This window comes from Canis lupus, chromosome 2 (genome assembly GCF_003254725.2).
Source record: "Canis lupus dingo isolate Sandy chromosome 2, ASM325472v2, whole genome shotgun sequence".
NCBI classification, from domain to species: Eukaryota; Metazoa; Chordata; class Mammalia; order Carnivora; family Canidae; genus Canis; species Canis lupus.
In genome coordinates, this window is record NC_064244.1 from 38,409,620 (window position 1) to 38,426,270 (window position 16,651).

At 36.1% G+C, this 16,651-nt stretch overlaps 1 long non-coding RNA gene across 2 annotated transcripts in view; it reads left to right on the top strand.

The window, feature by feature from the left end:
• LOC112659034 (uncharacterized) overlaps nucleotides 1-16,028 on the top strand; it is a 138,512-nt gene extending 122,484 nt beyond the window's left edge. For both annotated transcript variants that reach the window (XR_003136123.3, XR_003136125.3), the window contains 2 exons: nucleotides 8,635-8,793; nucleotides 15,812-16,028. This is a non-coding gene — a long non-coding RNA (uncharacterized LOC112659034). The remainder of the gene's footprint in view (nucleotides 1-8,634; nucleotides 8,794-15,811) is intronic.
• The last annotated feature ends 623 nt before the right edge of the window (nucleotides 16,029-16,651 follow it).

Consider the following 16,651-nt stretch of genomic DNA (forward strand, 5'->3'; position numbering starts at 1 on the left):
TGTGATACTCTGTGCTTACCTTCCATATGCCAAACTTCTCAGCATATATGTAAGATGCTCCTTTTGCCAGAATGCACGCTCCACAGTTCTCTTCCTGGTAAAGAACCTACTCATGCACAGAGCAGCCCACTCGTCACTTTCCTAGCCAGATCTCAGAACAAATCCTGATCGTTCTCCACATCTATCTCTATTCAAGAGTTATTCTGCCTCCTGTCAAAATCAGTCCACACTTGTTGGTCCAGTATGGTAGTCACTAACCAATACCTATGTGCTGCCACATAAATTTAAATCAATACTAAATAAAATTTACAATTCAATTGTTCAGTCACATTAGCCACATTTCAACTGCCTGGTCATCCCATACGCCTAGTAGCTGGCATCTGGCATAGTGCAGAATATTTCCATCAAGTTCTACTAGAAAGTGCTAGTTTACACCCTGTACCTAGTACATGTCACATATAGGCACCCAATAGATAGTCTGTGATAGAATGGATGTTGAATAAACTAGATCCTCTATTATAGTCCTTGCATCTGCCCAGAAATAGAATTCAGCCCCACTGTTTCAAGTGAAGAGAATTAGAGTAAAAGCCTACTTCTGAGGTGTGCACCGTTAATGGAGTAAACAAGAAATATTCAGGTACTCAGAGAATAGCATCAATCAAGGTTGCTACCACCAGGAGAGCTGAAATGGGAAGACTGAATTTGTTTGACAATATAAAAATACTCCTAAGTTTGAAGGCTTCCACCCTTCAAGGGAGAAGCAAGCAGTGCTGCCCAGAACCCCGTGAAGAACTGGAGATTGGGAAGAGCAGAGGATAGAAGGAGCAGCAATCAGAGATGCCCAAAGCCCCTGCCATAAGCTAGATGTCCAAGCAGGGAGGAGGGAGTGACAGCAAATGTCACCCCTCTGACCCTCCTGCCAGAAATTCAATTGGCTGACCTCATCTTGAAGCCAGTTGTGAAGGGAGCAATTCATTGGTGTTAACCTCCCTCCCAGAGCACAGATGGGAGGCAAAGAATGAATCTATGGTGTAGGAAAGTAAAAAAGAGCCATATTGCTTAATTTATCTATGTGTTTTTCTTACCTACAAGACTGAGATCACCTTAACTTAGGGACTGTATCTGACTCACCTGCACTGCAAAGCACACTGCATGACACAGTAGGTATTCCATAATGGCTATTGAATAAATGAAGGAATCTCCATCCTTTCTATGTCGGATGGGTGTTTTCAGAAGTTAGGGTCACAATCTGTGTAGACTGCTGCCTTCATTTTATTATGTGGCCTCAAACCCTGGATCCATTTGAAAGAATGAAAATACTCCTTTCATATGCTTTAACCTTTGAAACCATGGTTTCAGGTTTTGATGCAATCATCAATATATCCTCTGACAGCCTTAGCAAATATGCTGTTTTCATTTTTTCCTGGCATATATCTTATCCTGATGGCACAAATTGCTGACAAGCAAGTCCCCAACAGAACAATGTGATCAAACACTCAACAAAAATACCACTTTCTTGAACAATAAGGTGCCATCTGCTCTTAGATCTCCTGGCAGAATTTCTGAATAAAGGGACAGAGTCAAGAAGGAGGAGCACTGCACCACAGCATGGCTTAAAAACAACACAACAGAGAACCTGGGTAGCAAATGCAGAGGGGGCGGAAGGGAATGTTTCGTGTCAACAGAGACATGTTCCATTTCGGCTTTATTTTGTTTGCCGTGTGGCACACATGAAGCAAAACTCCATATAATTGCTCACATTCGGTCATCACACTTGATTTGTTTTTATATAATTTTTAAAATTCTATTAATTTTGATTTATGTGATACCTAAGCAAAATTCCCATTACTGTACATGTTTTGAGGACTGAGAGTAGGGGTAGAATTGGAGTAGGATTTCTGATCTTCTGCTATACTACATCTCCTTTTAGTAACAATAGTAATTATACAATAACCAGTACCCTTTATAGAGTGCTTTCTATGTGCCACCGTGATAAATGTCTTAACTGCATTAGCTTATTATAGACACAAAGAAACTAAGGCCCAGAGGTGTTAAGAAATTTGCCAGAGATGTCACAGTTTGTTGGTCAAACCAATGTCCTTGTTTTAACTCCTGACTCCTCCTGTATTACTTGAAATTGGAATTAACTGGAATCATTGGAATGGCTGCAAGAAATCTCTTCCTAATTTCTAAAATGTGTACTTTTGATATTATCAATCTCTTAACATTAAACTATAAAAACTGTGCACAGTTATAAGAGCTAAAATACTCTAATACTCACTTTATTAAAATTCAAAAATTTATTACCTATTTCTATCTGTAGAAAGACAAAGTTAGAATGCTTTAATAGTAGTGAAGACTGAGCTTTCATTAGAGTAACTATTGCAAACCAGTGATCATTTCAGTGTCAATACTTTTAAAATCAACTGTTCCTAGAAAATGGAATTATTTTCAGAAATTCCTTTTTTTATTCAAGGAAATATGGCATTCATAGGACATGTCCAGTCCTATTTGTAGAATCTACATGTAGAATCTACAAAAACAGGTTTTAAAAAAAAAGTAATCCAACATATTCTGATGAGACAGCTATGCAGTATCTGAAAATATGTCAGTACATGGTCAGAGTTCATTAAATGGTCCAGCAATTGGGAGAAAGAAGAGCTCCTCCACTGGTAACAAAGTCACTGGGTAAAGCTTGATAAGGGACAGTCATCAGAGTAGTTCTTCATTCTCAGGCACAGGATTTAATCTATGTGAGCATCCATTTTCTCATCTGTACATGGGGATCATAGTGGCCTACATCACAAAGTCCATGAGATGTAGACATCAGAGCCTAAGTTATCTCCCACAGCTCCTGACATCCAGTAGATGATCAACAAAAGTGGTGGAGTATAAGTTGTGTCTTACAGACACAAAAAAACCCAGACTCCAAGTTGATCATAACAGACTCACTTAAACTTTATCTTACAGACTTTGATGACAGAATTTTTCTCAGAACTCTTCCTTCCTCCCTTTGAAACTCATCCATCAAAATTTGATTTAACCTTCTCAACATTTAGGGACAATTTGGATGCATATGGAATATGATATTTGTTTTGCCTATGGCCTATGCTATTTCAGGGGTGCCTATAGATTATGATTTTTTTTACACATTACACATTAGTGTTAATTTTATCCTCTGCTTCCTGGCCTCTAATTTTATGTTATAACTTGCCAAGCCTAATATACCCATTAAAACTATGTCACTGGTTCCTACATCTTTGTTCCATGCTACTCACTCAGTCATTTATATAACACTAAGCAGTATATAAATCAAATCCAAACTCTATAGAACTTGCATTCTATTTGAAGAAGACAGACAATAAATAAACACATAAAATATATAATTATTTCATGTGATAGTGTTAAGAAGAAATATAAATCACAGTAAAGGGATAGAGAGTGGTCAAAGGCATTGTTTTGGAAAAAAATGGGAATGAGGGAAAGGGTTTTAATGAGTATTTACAAATCTGAGTGAAGTGAGGACAGTCTTTAGAGGCCCCAAGAGATGAGGGTTTCAGGCAAGGGAAGGATCCAGGGTATTGCTCTGAGCCAGGAGCATGCAGGCAGCTGGTGTGTCTGGAGCAGAACGAAATAAAAGGGAGGGTGCCAGGAAGTGATAGAGGAGAGATCCACATGGCATTAAGTGAAATGGGGAGCCATTTAGAGGGTTTGAGTGGAAGAGGTAGCAGATATGACCTGCAATTTAAAAGAATCTACTCTAGCCCCTGTGAAAAAGATAGACTACAGTTCTATCAGGTGCAAGCAAAGAGACCAGTTAAGACAATGTTGCAGAAGTTCTGTTGAGGTTGGCCCTGAATCAGGGATGGTTCTAGCATCTGAGGCTTGGACAAATCTTCACAAGGAGGGGATCCCTGGGATATTATAAGCCCTTAAATTGCAGTAAATTCTCAAGTCCCCTTACTCCATTTTTCTCATCCTCCTGGCACAACACCTGAACTTAGAAAATTCATACCATGGGAGAGGGGGAGATAGAGGTGAAAGTAGGTCCAATCAAATAAACCATTAACAGATTCTTCAGTACAACCTATGCCTACCCTAAATAATCCTAATAGTTAAATTGTCTGTATCAGATTGAGAAAGATAGGAATTCTCCACCCTTCTCACTGATGGTGTGATGGAGGACTGATTAGATGGTCATGAGACTAAAGGCCTATTCATTTATAAGGCATTCTATCAATTTCCTGGGAATAAACAGAGCTCTACTATTTCAGAAAGTTGTTCTGCAGAGTTTAGGTAAGAGTGACAAATTCAAAGGATTCTGAGTTTCCTGTCACTCTTCATCAGACTATTCAATTTGAGATTTAAATAACTCAATCCCTTAGAGTTACTCTATTTTATCTAGGAAGGTCAATCTAGTACAGTGTAAGTTAGACAAGTAGATTCTGCAAACAGAGTGCCTGAGTTCAAAACCCTGTCTGCCACTTACTGCCACCTAATGCCACAGGCACTGAAAAAGCTCCTTATATACCTGAACCCCACATTTCTCATCAGGAAAATGAGAACAGTAGTAGTACCTCTAAGTAATTTCAAACCACCTACCCTAGGTCTTCTCCCAATAAAAGTGTTTAAGAATCTTAGATACTATTAATTTTTCAATTTGATTTCTAATTACTAGGGAGAAACAAACAAGTCAGTAGTCATGTTAACTAAAGTGTTTCTATTTCCTCTTCCACCTTCAGCCCACGTGAGCCTGCAGATGTGCCCAGGGGAAGCATTCCTTAAACAATTTGCATAAGATCATCTGTGCCTCTTCAAACTTGTGCAGATATTCAGTTTGAGCTCTATTCAAATTTCGAGCTCAAGTTCCTGCCAATTTTATGTTATCAAAACAGGCTTGCTCATCTTAGTTAGAAGCCTCATAAAACGATCTGTTACTGAGAGATTGCTCACCCTCACAGGGAGGTACGGAAACTTTATTCAAAATCAGAGATACTCAAATCATTTCCATTTTGAGTTTGGAAATCGGAGTAGGCAAGGTACTTCCACTTTTGTCATACCTCCATGGTTGGTGCTGGAAGTAGCCACAGCACTAATCTAATCTCTGACCTGGCTCCTCTATGTGGCAGACATTACAGCGCAATAGGAAATCCTCCACATAACCCAGCTTCCTGGAATCCAGGCAACAACAGATGCTTTGCATTTGAGTTACTCCTGCATACTGCCTCCTGCATTCATCATCCCTATTCATTCTATGCCACACATTGAAATTCTGACTTGAATTGAAAACCATGCTGATCTGCAAAAATTGCCTATTTTGTTGCATTTCACTGAAGTGATGATGATTCAATATACCTAACAGGCAAACTCTCAGAGCATCTTACTCCTCCGCACATTTGCTGTAGCCAATTCCCACTCTTTCCCAGAGAGAGAAATACACCATTAGTGATTTAGTGTTCCAGTGGGACGTGAGGAATGGGTAATACTAATAATCATAACAGTACTAAATAAATACATAAATACAAAGGTGGACGGGAATCTGATTTAATTACAATCAGATTTTTAATTTCATGAGTTAACCAAGAACATATGTCATCCTGGTGGAATTTTTTTTGAAAGACTTGTTTTAGACTTTGATAGGCTTTGAACCTTTTGAAGACTTTTAGAATTTTCTTGGACTTTGTTATTAAAAGCATACAATTCTAAAAGACCCTGTGGTCGAGTGTGAATGAAAAGAGCCATGAAAGAGAAATGATAGAAAAAGAGTATCAAAAGCAGAAGTGAGAACTTGCGACAGACTGAAAAAATAAAGAGTTTTTATTTATGGGATTTTAATCAATATATTCCTTTGGTATTCTTTGGTTGCAGGAAAATTCTAAAATTGGATATTGCATATAGATTGAGGAATGTAAAATATTAACTATAGTATGGTAACAGTAGCTCCTATTGGCAGATCACAATTTAATAAGGGTGGGACCCCATCAGGGAAGTTTGTGGACTTTTTTTTTTTTTTTTCTGTAGTGCACAGGGCTAGAAATACAGGCAGGAAGCTAAGTCACAGATATTCCACAATCCTGGGCAAGTCTCTTGATGGACACTCCATCAAGACAGTAAGCATTAGGCAGTGGCTTTGTATTAAACATTGGACTTGAAGGGTTGAATGGAAGTATGAATAGCATATAAGATGCTATTACAATTCACTAGAGAAAACTGGAATGCACAGTAATATTTGTGTGATGCAATAAACCCTGTGAGTGAAGATCCTTAGAGCTTTTCATATTCCACTTCCAGGCAGATTACACTTTCCACCCCCTGTAAAATTAAGCAGTTTTTTTTAACTGAGAAGAAAGGAACACAGTGACTTAATCATTTTTCTAATGAATTTTAAGAGCCAGCTCACTCTTTTCGGTGTTCCTTTCCTTCTGTCCTGGAATCATGGAAATACATCAATATAGAGTTTCCATCATCCTCAGGCCCTAAGTCACCACAATGAGAAAAGCTTGACTCACCTATCCTTAAGACACATAGCTATGATGAAAAAGAAATTTTAGCTCTTTTGACCTTCTGACATTTTGGCCTTGTTACCACAGTACAACCTAGCCTACTCTAAAGGATAGACTGTATTTGCAATGTGGATCAGATAATATGTAGGTCAATTTAATCTTTGTCAGACTAGAAGGTTTCAAGAAGTATGCTAGAAGTCTCCAAATTGTAATTACTACTGGCCTAGATTTTGAAGTTTATGTGCCTTTAGATAGGCAGAGAAGACAAAATAAGGACTTTGAGGAAGTCAAAATAGTAAGCTGAAAATTACAGAGCCCAAAAAGCTAGGTAGTTGTCTGATGAGGCAGGAGCTCAGTGTTGGGAATATGTGGTGAAGAGACTAGAAAGGACAGATTATAACTAGAAGATTTTTAGAATTTTCATTTTGATATAATTTTTAATTATAGGAAATTTGCAACAACAGTATAAACTATTTCCATATGCACTTTACTAGATCCATCTATTGTTTCTATGTTTTAGTTTTATCTCTTTCCTTCTATTTTCACAGATAGATAGGTAGGTAAATATATAAATAGGTAGATAAGGTAGATGGATGGATGGATGATAGCTGGGTAGATAGCAATGTAGATATTTATGTGTATACTTTTATACACATTTATATACAAATTATTTATTCTGAACTATTTAAGACTAAGCAGGAGATAGTATTTTTCCTTTACTCATTTATTTCTCAGTGAATTTACTAAAAATGAGAACATCTTTTATATCCACAATGCAGTTATAAAAATCAATAAATTTTATATTGATACAGTACCATTATTTAGTTCATAGGCCATATTCCAAGTCATTCAGTTGTTCCAAGAATGACCTTTACAACTATTTTTCTGATCAAAATCAGGATCACTTTTAGTTATATTATCTTTTTTTATCTAGTTTCTCAACTTTCTCTTGGCTTTGAAATTTTTGAATAGATAGATATTATTAATAGTAGGGATATTATTTAGCCACAAGAAAGAGGAAAATCCCGCCACTTGTGAAAACATGGGTGGAGTCTAAGGGCATTATGCTAATAAGCAAGAAACATCAGACAAATACTGTATGATTTCACAAATATGTGGAATCTAAAAAAAATAAATCCACAGAAATAGATTGGTGGTTGCCAGATGAGGGGTGGTAGGATTGGATGAGGTGGTCAAAAGATACAAACTTCTAGTACTAGATGAGTAAGTCTTGGGGATATAAAGTACAGTAGGGTGACTATAGTTAACAAAATAGTATTGTATACTTGACAGTTGCTAAAAAGGTAGAACTTAAAAATTCTTATCACAAGATAAAAACTTCATAACCATGTGTAGTGATGAATGTTAACTGAAGTTGCTGTGGTAATCGGTTTGCAAAATATATATGTATCACATCATTATTCATACCTTATGTACATCTTAAACTAATACAGTGTTATATGTCAATCATAGTTCAGCAAAACCTAAGGGAAAAGTTTTAGATCACCAATTCAGGGATACTGCATATTGTTTATGGTAGTTTTTGTAATCCACTAGTATTTTAATAAAAATTTAAATTTAACATATTATCCATGAAATCAAAGATGTGAATGATAACAATTTCATTTCTTTGCCTCATATTATCAGGAGTATTTATTACTTACACAGGGAGCAAAATGGTTTTCTGAAAGGTGAGGCTATTATTCATTTAGAATTGGGGTGAAGGTACAACACTCTGCAATAAAAAAAAGGCAATTTAGTCTAGTAAGATTGTTCCATCTCATTTAAATTTCAATAATGTGTTTTTATTAAATAATGGGAAAAAACACAGTGAATGAAAAAATCATCAATAATCTGGTCCGTTATTTTGGTTAAGGGAATGCGGGAATGTAATTTTCCCTTAAGAATATAATATTAACATCTGTCATCTGTATTTTAGCATGGGGCTCTATGGTATTTAATGATTTACATCTAAAACATAAGTTGCTCTTTTTTTAATCAGAAAACCAACACATTTTGTAGCACAATTTAGGAAATACAAAAACTAGAAGAAAATGAAAATCACCCATTATCCCACTATTCTGAGAAAACTTATGGTAACATTTCATGCATATGCACGTATATTTTGCAGAACTGGATCATGCTACATAGGACCCAAGAATTCACATACCTGGAAGGCACCAAGTCATGGGTAACAGTCAGGAGTGCTGGGGATTTTCATCAGCCAGACAGCATATTCCATGTCTTAAGTGACCAGGCCTCCCCATCCCCAGGTCATTATGGCTTCCAGGTGGGTGAACCCTGAGTATTGCCTTAACTCCAGGATAAGAGGAAGTACCTAAAAATCAGGTTGTTATAAAGTGAAATTTGGAGGTGCAGGAAAGATGATGGAGTAGGAGGATTCTGAGTTCACTTCATCTCACAGACTCACCAAAGCAACAACTATATATACTTTAACAAATTCTGAAAACAACCTGAAGCCTAGAAGAACACATTTAACACAATTAGTTGTAGAGAGAAGGCCACATTAGGAGGGGCAAAAACATGGCTGAGAGCCAACTCCCTGAGAGACTAACCGCAAATGGGAGGTATAGCACAAGCATAAAGAATTGAGAGGATCAGACCCCACACCAGGTATCCCCAGCCCTGGGGACCCACAATGGAAACATGAGTCCCACACCATTTGGTTTTGAAGGTCAGCAGGGCTTAACTACAGAAGAGTCAGAGAGGGTGGTAAGAAACTGACACTCTGCCCTTAAAAAGCCACTACACTAAGTAACTCAGCCTGAGACATAGCACAGAAGCAAAGGTTTTTAAATTATCTGAGGTATACCTGAAGGCAATTTATTGATTGATTTTAGGGTGTGTACTAGAGGGTCAGGGATCTCCAGGACATTTCTCTAGGAACAGAAGTGCTGGTTCTGGTGCCAATTTTCTTGTCCTCCCCTAGTCTAGACAGCCATATGCTTGCAGGAGCCAGTGCTAACAGTGTCTATTATGCTAGTACTGTGTGCCTCACCCCAGTGTTCCCCTAAGGACAGGTCCCACCTGCAGGAACCTCCATGCAGCTCCAGGCAGCTCCTGTCCCACTACACCTGGTAGGCAGCCTTGGCCAGGACTGGTACCATGACAAAGTGACTCCTGCCCTGGTGAAGCGGGGGAAGATAACCCTACATATCTGTATGTCCACAGTTCCTGTAGCTTGGCCTCTTAGCTAATTATGCAGGGAGCAAGCCCTGATCTTCAGTGCACCTGTAGCTATCACAGCAGTTATCTGCACATAGCCAGGCTGAATGACAGCCTGCTCAGTACACCTAAGATTTCTGCAGCTGAGCCCCTCAAGTACAACAACAATAACAAACACTGCCAAGTATACTTGCAGGAGGTGATTGGGGGTCATTACAGCAAGCTGGACTGATGGCACACTCCACCTACTAGCAGGTCCAGAGCAAATGGAACTCATCCATAACAGGAGTGCACATGCAGCCCATACAAGGGATACCCCTTGAGTGCCTGCTTCTTTTGACCATAGGGAGTTTATACTACAGGGCACCACAGTACTTCTACACAAGCCACACAACTTTCAAAACCAGGTGATACACCTAACCTACCTAATACAGAGAATATCAAACACATAGAGTTACACAGAAAGGAAGAGACAGGGGAATATGTCCTAAACACCATAAAATCAAAGAAAATGAGCTAAACAATATAGAGATAAGTAATCTACTTGGTAAAGATTTCAAATGCTCATAAAGATACTCACTGGATTTAAGAGTTAATGAGCTCAGTGAAAACCTAAAAAAATATATATGTATTAAAAAACAGAGCTGAAAAATAAAATAATTTGAATGAAAAATACACTTGAGGGAATCAACAATAGATTCGAAGATGCAGAACAAGGTATCAATGATCTGGAAGACAGGGTAATGGAAAAGTGAAAAGCTAATAGTGAAAAGAAAAAAGAATGATAAAAAATGAGAATAGGTCCAAGACCTCAGCAACATTATCTCAAATAACAACATTCACATTATAGGGATTCCAAAAGGAGAAGAGGGTCAGGCAGTGGGAGGCAGAAAACTTAGCTGAAGGAAGAATAGGTGAAAACTTCCCTGATCTGAAGAAGGAAAAGGACAGTGAGGTCTAGGAATCACAGTGAATGTCAGACAAAGCGAACCGAAGGTAATCCCCACAAGACATATAATAATTAAAATGCCTAAAACTAAAGATGAATAAAGAATCTTAAAAGCAGCAAGAAAGGGACACCTGGGTGGCTCAGTAGTTGAGCATCTGCCTTTGGCTCAGGTCATGATCCTGGAGACCTGGGATCAAGTCCTGCATTAGCTTCCCCACAAGGAGCCTGCTTCTCCTTCTGCCTATGTCTCTGTCTCTCTCTCTCTGTGTCTCTCATGAACAAATAAATAAAATCTAAAAAAAAAAGCAGCAAGAAAAAAGAAAATAGATACTTAGAAGGGAGCCCCACAAACCCATTGGCTGAGTTGACAGCAGAAACTTGCTGGCCAGAAGGGGGTAGGTGTGATATATTCAAAGTGCTTGATAGAAAAAAAAAAAAAAAAAAAAAAAAAAAAAAAAACAAAGTGCTTGATAGGAAAAAAACCTACAACAAAAAATATCCTATCCAGAAAGGTTATCATTCAGAATTGAAAGAGAGGTTAAAAGTTTCCCAGACAAACCAGGTGAAAGGAGTTCACTATTGAACCAACTTTACAAGAAACGTTAAAGGAAATTTTTAAGTGGAAAGAAAGGAGCATAACTATAAGAAAATTATAAAAGGTAAAAATGTCACTGGTAAAAGCAAACATTATGTAAACATAGTACACTGATAAAACACAAAAGTAGTAAAATCAATTCTTTGTACAAAAATGAGTCAAGGAATACACAAACATGTAGAATATAATATCATATACATAAATGTGGAGGGGGAGGAAATACATAGTGGTTTTAGAATGTGTTCAAACTTAAGTGGCTTTGAATACACATTATCTATATGGACTTAACAGATATACAGAGCATTCCATCCCCCCTAAAAAAAATACACATTCTCTTCAGGAGCACATGAAAACATCTCCAGGATAGATCATGTGTTAGGTCACAGAGCAGATCTGAATAAATCTAAAAAGACTGAACTTGTATTAACCATCTTTTCCAACCACAACGTTATGAAACTAGAAATCAATTATAAGAAAAAAAACTGCAAAAAAAAAAAAACCCAAACACATATAAACAACATGGTACTAAATAATCAAGGCATCAACAAAGCAAGAGAAATTTAAAAATATACAGAGACAAATCAAAATTAAAAAAAAATGAAGTAAATCTTTAGGACACAGCAAAAGCAGTTGTAAGAGATGCTGCAGGCCCACCTTAAGAAACAAGAAAAATCTCCAGTAAATAACATAACTTTACACCTGATGGAACTAGAAAAAGAAGAACGAATAAAGCCTAAAGTTAGTAGAAGGAGGGAAATAATAAAGATCAGAAGTTTTATAAAAATAGACTTTAGAAATAGAGGCAAAAAATGAAAACTATCAATAAAACCAAAAGTTTCTGCCTTGAAAAGATTAAAAAAATTGATAAACCTTTAGCTAGACTCACCAAGGAAAAAAGGAGAAAGACTCAAGGAAAAAAATCAGAAAGAAAGAAAAAAACAGGAGAAATTCCAACTGATAATACAGAAATACAAAGGATTGTAAGAGAACACTATGAAAATTATATGCCAACAACTTAGACAACCTAGAAGAAATAGTAAAATTCCCAGAACCATGCAATATTCCAAACCTTAGTTAGAAAGAAATAGGAAACAGGAGCAGAACTATTACTAGTAAGGAAAACTTCCAAATTCATTCTATGAGTCCAGCATTACCCTGAAGCCACACACAGACAAAATACTACTAAAAAGAGAAAGTATCATCAAGTATCTCTGATGAACAAAGATGCAAAAATCCTCAACAAAATAGGCAAGCTGGACTCAATAACACATTAAAAGGATCATTCACCACAATCAAGTGGGATTTATTCCACAAATCAACCTGTATCATGTATCACATTATAAGAATAAAAATTATGTGATAATCTTTATGATAAAAATCTCAACAAAGTGGATAAAGAGGGAATATACCTCAACATAATAAAGGCAATATATAAAAAAACCTAGAACTAACATGATATTCATTAGTAGAAAATGAAAGTTTTTTCTCTAAGATCAGGACAAAACAAGGAAGACCACTCTCACCACTTTTATTCAACATAATACTGGAAGTCTTAGCCATAACAGTTAGATAAGGGGGAAAAAAGCATTCAAACTGGTAAGGAAGAGATAAAATTTTCACTATTTGCAGATGGCATGTTGCTATACAAGAAAACCCAGACTCCACCAAAAAACTATTCTAATTCAGTAAATTTGTAGGACACAAAAATACTGTTGCATTTCTAGACACTAAAAACAAGTTAGAAGAAAAGAGAAATTAAGAAAATAATCCCATTTACAATTGCACCAGAAAGAATAAAATACTTAGTAATAAATTTTTTAAAAGATTTATTTATTTATTTTAGAGAGAGAGAGAGCATGCAAGTGAGCAAGGGGAGGGGCAGGGGGAGATAGAGAGAGAGAGAGAGAGTCCTCAAGCAGGCTCCCTGCTGAGTGCAGAGCCCAATATGTTGCTCAATTCCAAGACCCTAAGATCATCACCCGAGACAAATCAAGAGTTGGCCACTTGACCAACTGAGCCAACCAGGTGCTCTTGTAGGAATAAATTTAACCAAGGAGATGAAAGACCTATACTCTGAAAACTGACACTGCTGAAAGAAACTGAAGACAACACTAATAAATGGAAAGATAGAACATGTCGTAGGCTACCCAAAGGAATCTACAGATCCACAGCAAACTCTATCAAAATACCATTAACATTTTTTTAGAACTAGAAAAAATAATTCTAAAATATATATGAAAACACAAATGACCCCATATTTCAAAGCAGTCTTGAGAAAGAAGAACAAAACTGAAAGTATCATAATTTCATATTTCAAAGCTATAGTAATCCAAACAGCATGGTACAGACACAAAAATAGATATATAGATCACTAGAATAGAGAATCCAGAAGTGAATCCAACTTTTACATGGTCAATTAACCTATGACAAAGGAAGGAAGACTATACATTAGGACAAAGAGCATCTGTTTATATATGGTGTTGGGAAAACTGGAGAGCTACATGTAAAAGAAGGACCTAGACCACTTTCTTAATCCAAACACAAAAATAAACTGAAAATGTACTAAAGACAGAAATGAGAGACTTGAAACCATAAAATTCCATAAAGAAAACATCGGCAGTAATCTTTTAGACATTGGCTTTAGCAATGTATTTACAGATGTGTCTACCCAGGCAAGGAAAACAAAGCAAAAGTAAACTATTGGTACCTCACCAAAATAAAACGCTTTTGTAAAGCAAAGAAAACCATCAGTCAGGATGGGTAGTATCAAAAAGATAAGAAATAATAATTATTGGCAAGAATGTAGAGAGAAAGGAATTCTCATGCATGACTGATACGAATATAGACTGGTACAGACACTCTGGAAAATAGTATTGAGGTTTCTCAAAAAATTAAAAAATTATCATACCCCATAATTTTACTACTGGGTATTTACCCAAACAAAACAAAAACAGTAATTTGAAATGATACATGCATCCCTATACTTATTGCAGTATTATTTACAATAACCCAGAAATGGAAGCAACCTAAGTGTCTATCAATAAATTTTTTAAAATGTGGTACATATATACCATCAAATATTACTCAGAAAAATGACATCTCATCATTTGTGACAGCATGGATTAAAGGTATTATATTAAGTGAAATAAATCAGAGAAAGAGAAATAACATTATTTCACTTATATGTGGAGTCTGAAAAACAAGACACTTGAACAGACAAACAGAACAGACTCATCGATACAGAGAACAAACTAGGGGTTGCCACAAGGGGTGGAGAGGTTGCATGGACAGAATAGTTGAAGGGAATCAAGAAATAAAAACTTCCAGGGACTTCTGGGTGGCTCAGTAGTTAAGCATCAAACTCTCGGTTTCAACTCAGGTCATGATCTTGGGGTCCTGGCATTGAGCCCTTCGTGGAGCCCTATGTCCAGCTCTGTGCTCAGCGGGGAGTCTGCTTGAGTTAATCTCTCCCTTTCCCTCTGTATCACCCTTCTTGTGCTCTCTTTCTCTCCCTCTAAAACTAATAATTTTTCTTAAAAAAAAAAGCAAACTTCTAATCATAAAATAAGTCACGGGAGATGAAAATTACAGCATAAAGGAATATAGTCAATAGCATTGTATGTTGACAAATGGTGACTATAATTATCATGTAATTATCATAATGAACACCGAGTAATGTATGGAATTATTAAATGTTGTATGCCCGAACTATGTGGAAGTATGTTAAATATAATAAATATGGAAAAATGTAAAATATTTAGACATATTAAAATAAATTAACACAATCAAATATCCTGTCTTTTAATTTTTGGCAATTAATTTAAAAAATTAACACCATACTGCCAAACCTAACAAACCTATAGGCTATATTCCACCAAAGAGAGTCCTTTTTACCTCCTCTGTATTTTCTTTCAATTTCTACATTTTTTACTTCATTTTACCAATTGAGTATTTCCCTCATATCATTAGTATTCCTAAATATAAACATTGATTTCAATGGCAATTTAGAATTAAATCATAAGCATATGTCATTATGCTTATTACGCTATATCCTTAATATTTGGGCATTATGTTGTTTTTTTTGTTTTGTTCTTATTAATGCTGTGATAAACATTACTGTATATAAATCTATCTATACAACTCTATCTCTGTATTCATTCCTAGAAATGGTATTACTGGTTCCAAACAGTGACATTTTTAAGGTACATATAACTAAACTGCTTTCAAAATTGTTACACCAATTTTTTACTCCCACTAGCAGTATTTAAGAACATTGTATCTATGGCAGCCTTATCAGTATTTTGTATTTGCCTTTAATTTTAGAAACTGAGCATGGGAAAGTAATGTTGCACAGCATTTTTTTTTTAATTTAATAGTTTGGGATTAGGCTTCAGCAACATTTTCCTTTTTCCTGAACTCGCCATTTCATAATCCAAATAATAACAATTTATGAAGAAAATAATTATCTAGATAAAACAGTAGTTCATTAATAATTACATTCCCATGAACAAAGTAAAAGTCACCTTGCTAGAATATAGTTTAATGTTCACACACTTTCCATTTCTTTCATTTATTCAGCTTTGGGGACTGATTAAGCCAAGAAACAGCCACGGAAAACTACTATGTGTTTGAAGAGTAAATGACAATGCATATTTCAAAGAGTAAATGTCTCTTGCTTTGCAGGGCCAATGCATTCACTTCAGCAAAATTGGCTATAAAGTGAATTGTGTTTCCCTACAGACTTGTGATATAAAATCAGCAATATGTTGTTTTAGCAAGAAAAAAAAATGACTAACGTGAGTAATAAAAATAGCTTCACAATAAATAAAGATTACCAGGTTGTGAGATGTTACATGGATTCATTAATTCATTCGACAGATATGTGAGAGGCTCTAATGTCCCAGAATCACACCAAAGACTGAGGATAGAGCTGAGACTAAAACAAAATGCCATACCTTATAATACTATCCAAGATTGGAGTTCATGCTTTGCTTGAAGGACTTACATCCCATGCTTAAGGCCAAGTTTGGTATCACTTTGTCCCTAATTTCCCAGATGAGTTGCCTTCTCTTATGTTTTGGTTGTTTATGAAATATAAAACAATTAAAATGCAATTTTGGAGTTTGCAGGTAGGTGTCAGTATGCAGTGTGTATCATATATTCCTTTCTTAGATGGAGATGTTGGTTTCACAATGCACTTTATCAGTTTTATACTTTTGATTTTGCTTAAGTGAATTTTCTTAAAATGAAGGACACTTTATCTTAATTAAGAAGTTACTTAATGTTCCCATGTTCACAAAAGTACTTCTCAAACACCTATTAGTGCAAGACACTATAAATGCTGGTATCTTGACTGTGATGATCAAGCATATACCCTGCCTGTAGGGGATTTGCATTTATTTTATCATGGAATTCAGA